Source organism: Equus caballus, chromosome 2 (genome assembly GCF_041296265.1).
Source record: "Equus caballus isolate H_3958 breed thoroughbred chromosome 2, TB-T2T, whole genome shotgun sequence".
NCBI lineage: Eukaryota > Metazoa > Chordata > Mammalia > Perissodactyla > Equidae > Equus > Equus caballus.
The window spans coordinates 67,654,843-67,666,872 of NC_091685.1; the positions used below are offsets into that span (position 1 = coordinate 67,654,843).

The 12,030-nt window shown below is 34.5% G+C and overlaps 1 protein-coding gene across 1 annotated transcript in view; it reads left to right on the top strand.

Annotated features, from left to right (window-relative positions):
• FBXO8 (F-box protein 8) overlaps window positions 1-12,030 on the top strand; it is a 40,480-nt gene that overhangs the window by 1,110 nt on the left and 27,340 nt on the right. The window lies entirely within an intron of this gene.

Here is a 12,030-nt window from a genome sequence, read left to right on the forward strand (position 1 = left end):
TTAATATTTGGATTTCGGTAACCGTGTTTCTGGGATATGAGGGGTTTTTCCCCCTAAGAAAATGGCTTACAAAATTGAGATCTCAGAATGAAAAATAAATTTTATTCTGTTTTTCAGATTGACCAGGGAACTTCCCATTTTTATCAAGTTGACTCTACAATTTGTCTGATGAGATACTGTGTTATCTATTGCTGAGTAACAGATTACCCCAAAACTTAGCCACTTAAAACAACAAACATTTATTATCTCAGTCTCTGTGGGTCAGAAATTCTGAAGCAGCTTAGCAGAGCGCCTGTGACTCAAGTTCTTTCGTGAGGTTGTAGGCCAGCTGTAGTTGGGGGCTGTGATCTCATATGAAGGCTCCATCCAGGGGGAGGAGGATCCATTTCCAAGTGGGCTTTCCTGGTTGTTGGCAAGCCTGGGTTCTCCACCACATGGGCTTCTCCATAGGTCCACCTCACAGTATGACAGTTGGCTTCCCCTAGGTTGAGCAGTCAGCACCCAAGATTCTCTATAGTCTTTTATAACCTCATCTCAAAAGTGGTATTGTCTGTCAGTACTGCCTTATTGTATTTGTTAGAAGGGAGTCAGTAAGTCCAACTCAGAATCATTGGAGAGAGGATTATACAAGGGCATGAATCTCAGGATGCTAAGGATCTTCTAGAGGCTGCCTAACACAGATAGTCTTGCTGATAACTTTTAGGAATTAATAGGTGGAAATAATTGATCAAAAATGCGTCCTACAGAAATGCAGTCAGACAAGGAGAAGTGACAGGTTGTAAAGAAAGAAACTTGTACAAGCATTCTCTCTCTTGGTAAAGGTTTTTTTTTTTTTTTTTTTGGTCTTTTTTCCTACTAATTATCTGAAGAGGGGCTCTAGGAAACTACCTGAGGGATGATGTGTGTGAGGAATGTTTGTGTTTTTAGGGTGTTCATGAGCAGAGCATATCACAGCTGGAGACTGGATATTCCTTACCTATTGCCATTTTATGTGGTTGAAATTGTATCAAAATAAACATGAGCGAAGATAGCTTTTAAGGAGGAGAAAAGTTAGGAAAGGCTAGAAGTAAGCCGTTCTAGATTAGAAAGAATGCAGGTCAGTGACAGTCTTTATGTTGGTATGAGATCCAATAAGGATGAAAGAGGTGTGTCATAGAATAGAAATGTGTCTTGTATGTCTGTCGTAAGTATTATTAGGTGGCAGGCATCTTCTTTCAGCATTACCTGGCTGTAAGTCACCAGCACAACTTTTGTTAGTGAACCATATACACTTATTGGAATTTAAAGGTACAAGCTTCAGGGTTTGTTGTGACACTCTTTTGTCTGTGATCCACTATAAAATTGCCTGTGCTGCTTCTAGGTTTGAAAGATGTTGTGTATCTTTATCTGTTAGTAAAGTATTATTTAAGTTTATCTTTTATACTTCAGGAGCTTAACCAGCCTGAATGTGTCAATTCTCAAATTGTAAATTTGGCTTTTAAGTCAGGGCTCCCTATCAGTTTAACATAGTTCATTTATAGTAGGTTACAGCCAATAAACTAATGTAGTTTTGGGCCATTAGATGTCTGCAAAGTTTTAACAGATGCTTGAGAAAATAACACAATTGAAATACTTCCACCCACAAAATATCTTATGGTAATAACTGCTACATAAGCTAAAACATGCGTCATAATTTATTATATATGATCAGTTTAATAGGGAATGTTTTGTGTGTTTATTGTGCCTTTGCATAGATTAAAAGATAGTAATTTTCTTCATTTAACAATATAAAAAGATCAAATTACCAAGAGATTATCTTTTCTTTGATCACAGTGCGTTGAAATTAGTCATTAAAATGATGGTTTTGTTACTACCAGCTGCTATGTACAACTATTTTTTTACCTACATCTTGATTCCAATTTGGAAACTGAGGCTAACGTCTTGTCTGGCCTGTGATAAAGCATCAAATCATTAATACTGAAATCTATGAAATATACATTTAACTCATGTTGCTCTTTCATTGAATTATTTTACTTAAAATTTTAAAACAACTTTAAGAAATACATCTACTAGAAACTTGTGTTCCCTGTTTCTTTATTTTTTCTCGTTTTGTTTTTCTGACCAATTTATTGACATAAATTCTAAAATAAAATGAAAACTTCCTGACTTGAATAAGTTTATGTCATATTTGGGGCAAGTATTTTAGTGATACAGAAATGAGAAAAGATATTTGTGGTTTCAAGTTTAGGCAGCAAGTTGTGGGAGTTTAGCTCTGTGATGAGCAGTTCGCGTATTCTTCAAGAATACATTCCATAGAATTTCGTAAGCTGTTTGAATGAAGGAACAAAATTTTAGCAAGAGCCGTGTGTGGAGAGCCCCTGTTTGCTCATATTGAGTAGTGGTTGGTAGAAGTTATAAACCTGGGGAACAGAGAGATGGAAAAGAGAGATTCTATATCCACACATACATACACACCTATCTCCATCACCTCTTCATTTTATTTTACTTTGTAGGATTTTTTTCTCATTTTACAGAATCGTAGAATTTTATAGCTAAACAAAACCTTAGGGATCATCAAGTTTAAAACCCTTGTTTTACAGGTGAGGAAACTGAGACTTCCAAATATAAGGGACTTGCCCCATACAACCAGTTAAGAGTAGGAGCCTGAATCAAATCTATGTTTGTGTCAGTCTCTTTTCATTATTAGATGTTTTGTCACCTCATTTCTAACTTCCCTTGTATTTCAGGTTGCCCTTAATGTTTATTTTATTTTAATACCTTGTCTTATTTCTGTAAAAGCAATTCTGTGAGAATTACAGTTTTTGTTTTGTTTTGTTTTTTTAATTCCACAACTCACAATGGAATGGCCATTGTGGTTAGTGGACATGGAGTGTCATGTGCCCCAAGGAGGTGGGTTTGCATATGCTGCCATGGCAGCTGCTGATTACAGTTGGGTTGAATAAATAGTGCAGTTAAGTAAGAACCAGTGCATTAAAAATAATGCTAGTGAGAAGTATGATAAATTTATTTAAAAGTTAAAAACAGTAGAATGTTTCTTGCAAAACAAGCCTAAGAAATTAAATAAGCCTACAGTTCTCAGCTTTTTGGTTACATTTAAATGACACATTTTAATTTTTACATTTATTTAGATGCCACTTGGTAACACTCATTATAGAATCCAATTAAAGAACCGGAAAAAACCTTCAGAAAACAAAGTAATATTGTAAATCTTTTTGAATTTAAAAAAAAAAAAAACAAACTACACATGGTATGCCTTTTAGTAACAAAAACTGCTCTTGCAGGACCAGATCTTTAAATTTAATGACTGGGTGTTCTTTATGTGTTTAATGTACCTTGTGACCTCTTGGTACTTAGCTATTTCCCTTTTCTCCTTAGAAAGACCTCCTTACTGACGTACTCTTCCTTCATTTCTCAACATTTGTTGCTTTTCAATTTTAGGAGTGTGATTGGTTATCAGGTTTTTTCCTTTTTTCCCTTCGCTCTCTGTCTCTCTTTTTTTTTTTTCCAAATTTCTCTTCTTTGTCTGTTCTAAACTGCTTTGGTGGTCTCTCCTTTTGGAAGTAGAGAAATAAACGTTGGGCTGCAAATTTGACTCTAAATGTCATAGAAAATATTTTCTCACTGAATCTCCCATGTTCTTATGCCATTGAGTAATGTCACATGATATCACTTAAAGATTTTTAAAACTTAAAATCATCAAAACTCCAGTTGTTACTTTCTAATTGAAAATTTCTAAAAAAATATAAATAAGTGAATTTCTTCATCTTTTAAGTCTTAGTAGAATTTACATTTTAAAGACGTCTCTTTTGATATACGTTTTATATCTTTATCTGAGATAGGAAATTTCTTAAGATTCCCCTATTTAGGTATTTAAGAAATGTTGAAGAAAACTAACCTTTTATAATGAGTATTTAAATGAGGTTATTTATGTGTCTATCATCACATACCAGTGATTTAACACTGTTTGCTCAGGAAGAGACTTATGGAATTGGTTTGCTTCAAACAAAAGCATTTAAAGAAGAATGCTTTTTTGAGACCTCCAGCCTCCTTTCTAGTCTTCTCATCCTCCACTGTGCATTCTCCACCTAAATTATAAACCATTATTACATATAGTTGTCACCACAGCATGTGCTATTTGAATCTTAGTGCCACAGAATTACTAAAAGCATCAGTGCAGTTACCCTTTTCTTATAGAATAGTGCTTTATTTGATGTTTAACTTATTACATAGAGATGTTTTGATTAAAGCTGCTTAATATTTTACAGATAGCCTTTATATTAGATAGACCAACAGCTATTTATAAAATAATTTCTGATTCTTTTGTGGTAATACTCTACTCTTTGGAAAAGAGAACAAGACATTACAAATAGTCGGTCAAAAAGACCATCTCTTTTAGAAAGTAACCATCTACTGGAAGTAAATAGAAAAGTATTATTTTTCTTACAAGCTTTAGTAAATTAGTAACTGATGTAGTTGTTGGTAATTTATCTAACTCATACTGCCTGCTAGGTGGAAGGGCCTTCATGGTATGTTATAAAAGATTTGTTTAGACTAAAACTGTATTTCTTTTTTAAAAAATGAGAGAACTATATCCAAAATCATGTCATAAAATTATAGCTGTTTCTTTTTTTTTTTTTTGCATTAGAAAATAAAAGTGAGTCAGGACCTAAATAGTGCTGTACCAATTAAAAGATGTTTTTATATATGTTATCTCAGTTAAGGTTCATGCAACCCTGTAAAATAGAGAGGAGTGGTTTCCCCCACTTTTTAGGAAACTGAAGCTCAGAAACCTTGTCTGAAATATCTCAGGTCACACAGCATATGGTGTAATTGGAGCTCCAATTTTAAATTCACCCTCCAGAATAGCAGTGTCAAGAAAACCTACCTATTTCTCTTAAGCAGACATCAGTAGCCCACGTTCTCTAATCTCAGCATAATAAAACTAGAAATTAATTTTAAAAACCAAAAAGGTCTACTCAGTTTTTTTTAAAAAGGTAGGCTCTTCCAAATAATTATTCAGTGCATAATAAAAGTGTTATTATTAAGGTTGCTATTGTTATTTTAATAGAAACTAGGTTATACAAGAATTCAGGAGATTTAAACAAAACTTCCTTTGATTTTGAAAATATTTTTAATAAGATCATTTCCACATATTAGAAATATGGCAATATTATTTGAAGCAATCCAGATTAATTCACTTTAGTTTATATACTTTGATTTTTAGTCAGGTTTATTAATGGAGGTTATGTTAGTTTTGTATGTTTTGAGGAATGAGGAAGTGGAGGTTGTATTCAAGTTTAATGGTGTGGTGATGTTTTTGGTAAACCGGCGTAAGTAATTATACGTTTTCTCTTTAATTTTTTTTTAGTTGCACCAAGTCAGAGGCACACAAATATCAATCTTTTTGCATTTATGCTTTTACCCAGTTATTGTCAATTCCTGCGTAAATAGGATCCGATGTAAATATTCAAAATATCATTATATCTTTAAGGGTTTGTATTCCTTGATGCTGTCTTCTTTTGAGCTATAGTATCGTAAATTCCAGGAAGTTAGAGATAATTCATAGGTCATAGATTTTTAATAGCTAGTTGGATTTCCTGAAATATAAAATAGTTAACGTTTCTCAAATTACGCTATACTTTCTGTGTCCTTGGTCACCTTCTTTAGAGCATTCATTGGAGTTTCTAATTCTTTTTTTTAAAGGAGTTTGTTGAGGTATCATTAACATACTATAAAATTCACCCATGTACAATTCTCTGTCTTTTTTTTTTTTTTGAGATAATTGTAGAGACATGCAGTTGCAAGAAATATGCAGAGATCTCCTGTACACTTTCTTCTTTGGCAAAATATCTGTTCATATCTTTTGCCATTTTTAATTGAATTGTTTGATTTTTTACTGTTGAGTTTTGAGGGTTATTTATTTGGTCTAGATACTAGTTCTATGTCGGGTATGTGGTTTGCAAATATTTTCTCTCAGTCTGTAGCTTATGTTTTTATCTTCTTCACATGGGATTTTAGAGAGCGAAAGTTGTTAATTGTGATCAGGTCCGCTTTATCAGTTTTTGCTTTTATGGATCGTGCTTTTGATGTCAAGTTTGAGAACTCTTTGCCTAGCCCTAGATCCCTAGTATTTCCTTCTACGTATTTTCCTAAGAGTTTTATGATTTTATGCTTTACATTTTAAGTCTATTATCCATTTTGAGTTAATTTTTAAAAGATGTGAAGTTTAAGTCAAGCTTCATTTAATTAGGTTTTTTTTTTATTATTATTTTGAGGAAGATTAGCCCTGAGCCAACTACTGCCAATCCTCCTCTTTTTGCTGAGGAAGACTGGCCCTGAGCTAACATCCGTGCCCATCTTCCTCTACTTTCTATGTGGGACACCTACCACAGCATGGCTTGCCAAGCCGTGCCATGTCTGCATCCAGGATCTGAACCGGTGGAGCCCAGGCCGCCAAAGCAGAACATGTGAACTTAACCGCTGTGCCACTGCACCCGCCCCTAAGCTTTTTAGCATTGTTTGCCATTCATCCATTCATCCAGTCAAAAGATATTTACTGAGTACTTTATATGTCTAAGGCACTGTGTTTGGTACTGGGTTTATCCATGTAGCCTATTGTGTGGAATCAATTCCTCATCTTAGTATTTATAGACGGTTCTTACTTCACATGGTACCATGTTAACTGAAACTCATGCATATTAGAACTGTGGCCTTGCTTTGACGGTCCCATGGTCCCATGGTCCCATAGCTTTTAACCAGTAGCTAGCACAGTACCATACAAAGCAAGGACTGCTTGTATATATGTGTGTGTGTGTGTGTGTGTGTGTGTGTGTGTGTGTATAATTTTAATTTTTATTTCCTTTCATAAGTAAACTATAATAAAATTGAATAAAAGCACAATATGATAGGTGAGTCCAAAATTATTATTGTCTTAATGAATATATGTTTGACTAAATATTAGTATTCTGTAATCAAGAAACAGGCTTAATACCAATCTCAATGATTTTTGAAACATTGATTTCAAAGATCTAAGAAGTTAACATACTATCCACAAAGCACTTTATAATTCAAATTACTGGAGATGTGACGGTGTTATAAAGATCTTTAGTAGAAATTTCTTCTTATTAATTGACATTTATTTTGTGATATTGCAAAAGGCCTTTTGACTTGTTGAATCTTCCCATGAAGTCTTGAAGTTTTCATTTCTAGAAACATGTCGATAGTGATTGAAGATGATGGTAGTAATTAACTGCCAAAATGGTATCTCTGTTATCACTGACTGATCGCTAAATACTTGATCTTATTTGCCCAACTCTCTTTTTATACATAGTGTATCAATCTAAGCAAAGTTAGCTTTTTCTTACTTTATATATTTACTAGTTGTTATTTTTTCCTAGGAAAGGTAAATGGCATCTCTCCAAATTTCACAGATCCTAAATTAGTGAAATTTAAAATCAGGATTATAACTGCTCAGGTAATTAAATCCAAAATAATCAGGTATACTCTGTATAAGAGTTATCGTTTAAAAGGAGATGAGGGCTGACTACAAAACTACCTCTTACTGTAAATTACCTACTATGAGCTAGCTTCTCTAAATGTTATCCCTTCTAAGCCCCATGCGATAAGAATTATCCGTTATTTTTCTGATGAGGAAAATAAAGACCGCAGGCTAATCAGATTCTGTGTTAGAGTCTGAACCAGATCTTTTTTCACATCAGAGCCTGTGTGCTTTCCACAAGAACAGTAGCCTGAAATAGAAGCTGTAGCTGGGAACAATAGTGGAGGTAGTAAGCAGTGTCAGGGGTAAAAGAGATGAGAGCCAGTGATAAAGAAACAGATGGTGGATTCCCTTTGCCATTCGTGGGCTCTAACAGCTCTGGGCATAAGGTTTGGTGGTTAAGAATAAAAGCTTTGGACTCAGACCTGAGTTTGAATCCTAAATTTTCTATTTCCCAGCTATGAGATCTCAGGAAAAGTTGCTTAACCTCTCTGGGTCACTATTTCTTGAGCTGTAAAATTAGAATAGTATTTAACCATTAGGGTTGTTTAAGGATTAAAATGAGATAACATATAAAAACTTTAACAGAATGCTTGGCACAGAGCAAGCATTAAATAAATGGCAATGTATAGTACAAAAACAATTTATATGTTTAATAATTATATTATTAAATATTATATAAATGAATATCGTGTGGGAACACACCCAGAAATTCCAAGCCTTAAATGTACACACACAAAATAAATTAAAGGGGTATTTTGTTCCTGCTTTCTTTAAAAATTTTCTCTCCCCTTTAAAATAAAAATTTCTATGAAAAATGGCAAAAATATTTCTTACTGGCTATGTTGATGTTTTCCCTGCCAGATCTCCTACTACCCTTAAACCATAGTGCTGAGCACTCATCTCCTTAATCGTGGCGTTCAGTCTGTATTACATTAAGCCCAAGGGCAGTCATTCTTAATCTGAGTGCACGTCAGACTCAGAGTTTTTTCAAATTCACATGCCTGGATTCCACAACCAGATTTCTGTTTACAGAAAGGTTGTAAGATTAATAAAAATATCTAGTATATAACCTGTACCCAGATTTACCAATTTAAAAAAATTTGTAACTTTGGTGTATCATTCTATCTAGAGGTAGATGTTACTGGTTTTCTAAACCACTTGAGACTAGGTTGCATACATTATGGCTTAACACTTCAGTGTGTTTCCTAAGAACAAGAATATACCCTGAATACCCACTGAACAGTTACCAAATTCAGAAAATTTAACATAGATATATTTTTATCCAATTTCAGCCCATATGTCTAGTTTTTTAAATTATCCCAATAATAGAATAATAAAAATAAAAAATTATTGCAATTTTTTTCCCCAGTACAAGATCCAGTCCACATACTGCACTTAGATGCCATGTTTTTTAGTCTCCTTTAATCTGAAATGGTTCCTCCACCTTTCTTTGACTTCACGGCCTTGGCATTTTTGAAGAAAAGAATTATCTCGTTTACAGACTCCATTTGGGTTTCTCTGATATTCCACATGATTTGTTTCAGGTTATACATTTTTGGTTGGAGTACTGTATAATTGATATTGTGTCCTTCTTAGAGTATATCACATCCAGAGGCACGTACTGTTCATTTGTCTCTTACTGGTAAAGGTTGATCTTAATCATTTGGTTAAGTACTGTCTGATTTCTTAATTTCTTTCTGTAATTAATGAGTAATATGTGGGGAGATACTTTGAGACTCTGTAAATATTTCATTCTTTATCATAACTCCAGATTCAGCATCCATTGGTAATTCTTGCCTGAATTATTTTTTCTATCGTGCTTGCAAAATGATGATTTTCCTAACTTCATTATTCCTTCTATCTTTGTCGGTCAGCATTTTACTGTAAGGAAGAGCTTTCCTTTCTTCTTTATTTATATATTTATTGATCATCAGTGTAGGCTCATGGATTCTCTTTTTATAGGATGAATTATAATCCATTACTATCCTTACTTTTATTTTGATGCCCATATTGTTTCAGTTGTCACCAATAGGAGCTCCTCCAAATTGGCTTCTAATGTCCCTTTTGACATTATCCCATTGCTTTTGTTTTGTTTTAGCTCAGTCACACATTTATAATCCAAATTTAAGAAACACTGCCTTAGGAGTTTCTTGGTAGCCCTCAAGGGGGTCCCAAGTGGACTGGAAAGGTTAAAATTGGGAGAAAGATGCAACTTTTTACTATATTCAAATATAGCAGAGCCTCAGTGGATTCCTACTCTAGGCAAATTCTCAAAATATATAATCTGTAGAGTATAAGATTTTATAATTATACCTATTAGATTAAGATAAAAATTAAATTGTTAACTTTTACTGAAGAGTCACTGGAAGAAATCAGGAAAAAATAAACCAAATAATTGTGAGTGTTTCAGCCACGCTTTAATAATTGAATATTGAGTCTTTGAGACAATAATGAGTTGATTTATAGATGTATGCATTGTTAGGGCTGGTGGCCCCTGCTTTGGGCTGATTGATTTGAAAGCACGTTATGCTGGGCCACTTGTAAATGTTAGGAGAAGAGGAGGGACGTCTTTTCTCTAGGGTCATTCAATTTCTTTAGAGAAAACCCTTTTTCGTTTTACCTGGATAAGGGAAAGGGGTTGGAATAGATGCCTAAGCATTCTAGACACGTGACGTATGTTTGTTGGGGGATAGGTTGTGGTCTAGTGTTTCATTTACATATATTATTTCATTTAATTCTCGCAAAAATTGTAAAGAGGGATCTTATTTTCATTGTTGTGTAAGAAAGGAAACAGTGACTCACAGACGTTAATCCTCTCATTTTTGTTCCTTACTTTATTCTGAATTATTCTCATATTGATACAATATTTTGGACCCCCAAAAACCTCTTAAGGGTTCTGCAAGGTAGATAAACTTCTTCCCTCCCTGCACTGTTCCAGATGATCCCCCTCCTCCCTTTTCCTGGCTTCCTTAGTAACCACTCCTACTTTCATCTTACAGAAACCTGTTGAAATCTCATGTCCATTCAACATCCTGTTTTCCTTCTCTTTTAGGTTTAGATTCTACCTTTTTTGTTCCTTTTCTTTCATTTTAATAGGAGCGAAAGGTGATAAATATATGTACTCAATCTTACGTCTTTAACAAGAAGCCATGAGTTGACCATAAGAGATTTTATCATAAGTGAATTAGAACATTCTTTCTTCTATCTGCTGTCCAACTGATATGTCACAAATCATGTTAATGAGATGATACCCTACCATTTATATTTACCCTGGTCCTGTATTAAAACCTATTTCTAAAACCATGTTAGCATTAACTGAATAATTTTACAGTTTAGAATATTAAAATTAAGTTTGTTGTTAGTGCCATTGAGTCAAGTCCAGCTCCTAGCAACCCTGTGTACAGCAGAGCGGAACCCTGCCTGGTATTTTTGCACCATCCTCTCACCTTCCAGCACTGTATCAGACAGTGCTCTGCTGCCATTCATAGGGTTTTCATGGCTAGTTTTTTCGGAATTGGGTGGCCAGGGCCTTCTTCCTTGTCTGTCTTAGTCCAGATGCTCTGCTGAAACCTGTCCACCGTGTGTTACCCTGCTGATATTTGAAATACCAGTGGCATAGCTTTCAGCATCACAGCAACATGCAGCCACCACAGTGTGAGAACCTGCAGACTGATGCTATGGTTCCCTGACAGGGAGATAAATCCCCAGTCGCAGCAATGAGAGCACTGAGTCTTAAGCACCAGACCACCAGGGCTGGCTAAAATTAAGCTATGTAACACCAAAAGAGCTTTTGTGGAAGGAAAAGCACCATATGTGCATAATAACCATAGATGTAATATGCCTAAAATGTTGTCAGGTAGGGGTACAACAGGTCATTTAGAGATGATAGTGGCTGTTTGCTTAACATTTATTTAAACAAGAAGCTTTATGCACTCTTCTTGGTAAATATTTTTCAAAGACTTTATTTTTGACAAATGCCAAAATCTTCCTAAAATTGTTAATTTGCATTTATGTCATCCCAGCTACTGTGCCATGGCAGTATAGGACTTTAGGAACAGAAAGTTAACTTTGAAATGTGAGATATGATAATAGAGACCAAAATATGAAATTCTAATCCATGAGACTAAATTAAAATAACTATCTCAACTGATGTGACATTTGTCCACGGTACCACTGAGTGTTCAAGGCTGCTCAGTTTGGTTACTAATCCCTGTTCAGTAGCCATTAGTGCCAGGCTTTTGAGTCTCCTGTCCACATGAGACGTTTGCATGTACATGTACTCATGTACATCAGTGCATTTGCAGGTAGTACAGAATCAAACATGAATATTTGGCCCTTAAAGTGAAACAGCGTATAATAGCTCTGCCAGGGAGCATTACTTGACTATTCTATTAAAATGATGAAAATTAATTAAGTTGATAGCCATGTTCACATAATTCCAGGAAAACAGAAATTCTTGAATAATATTCATTTTCCTGTTTGGCCACTGTTTCATTTGATACTTCATCCAATTTAAAAAGGAGTCCTGA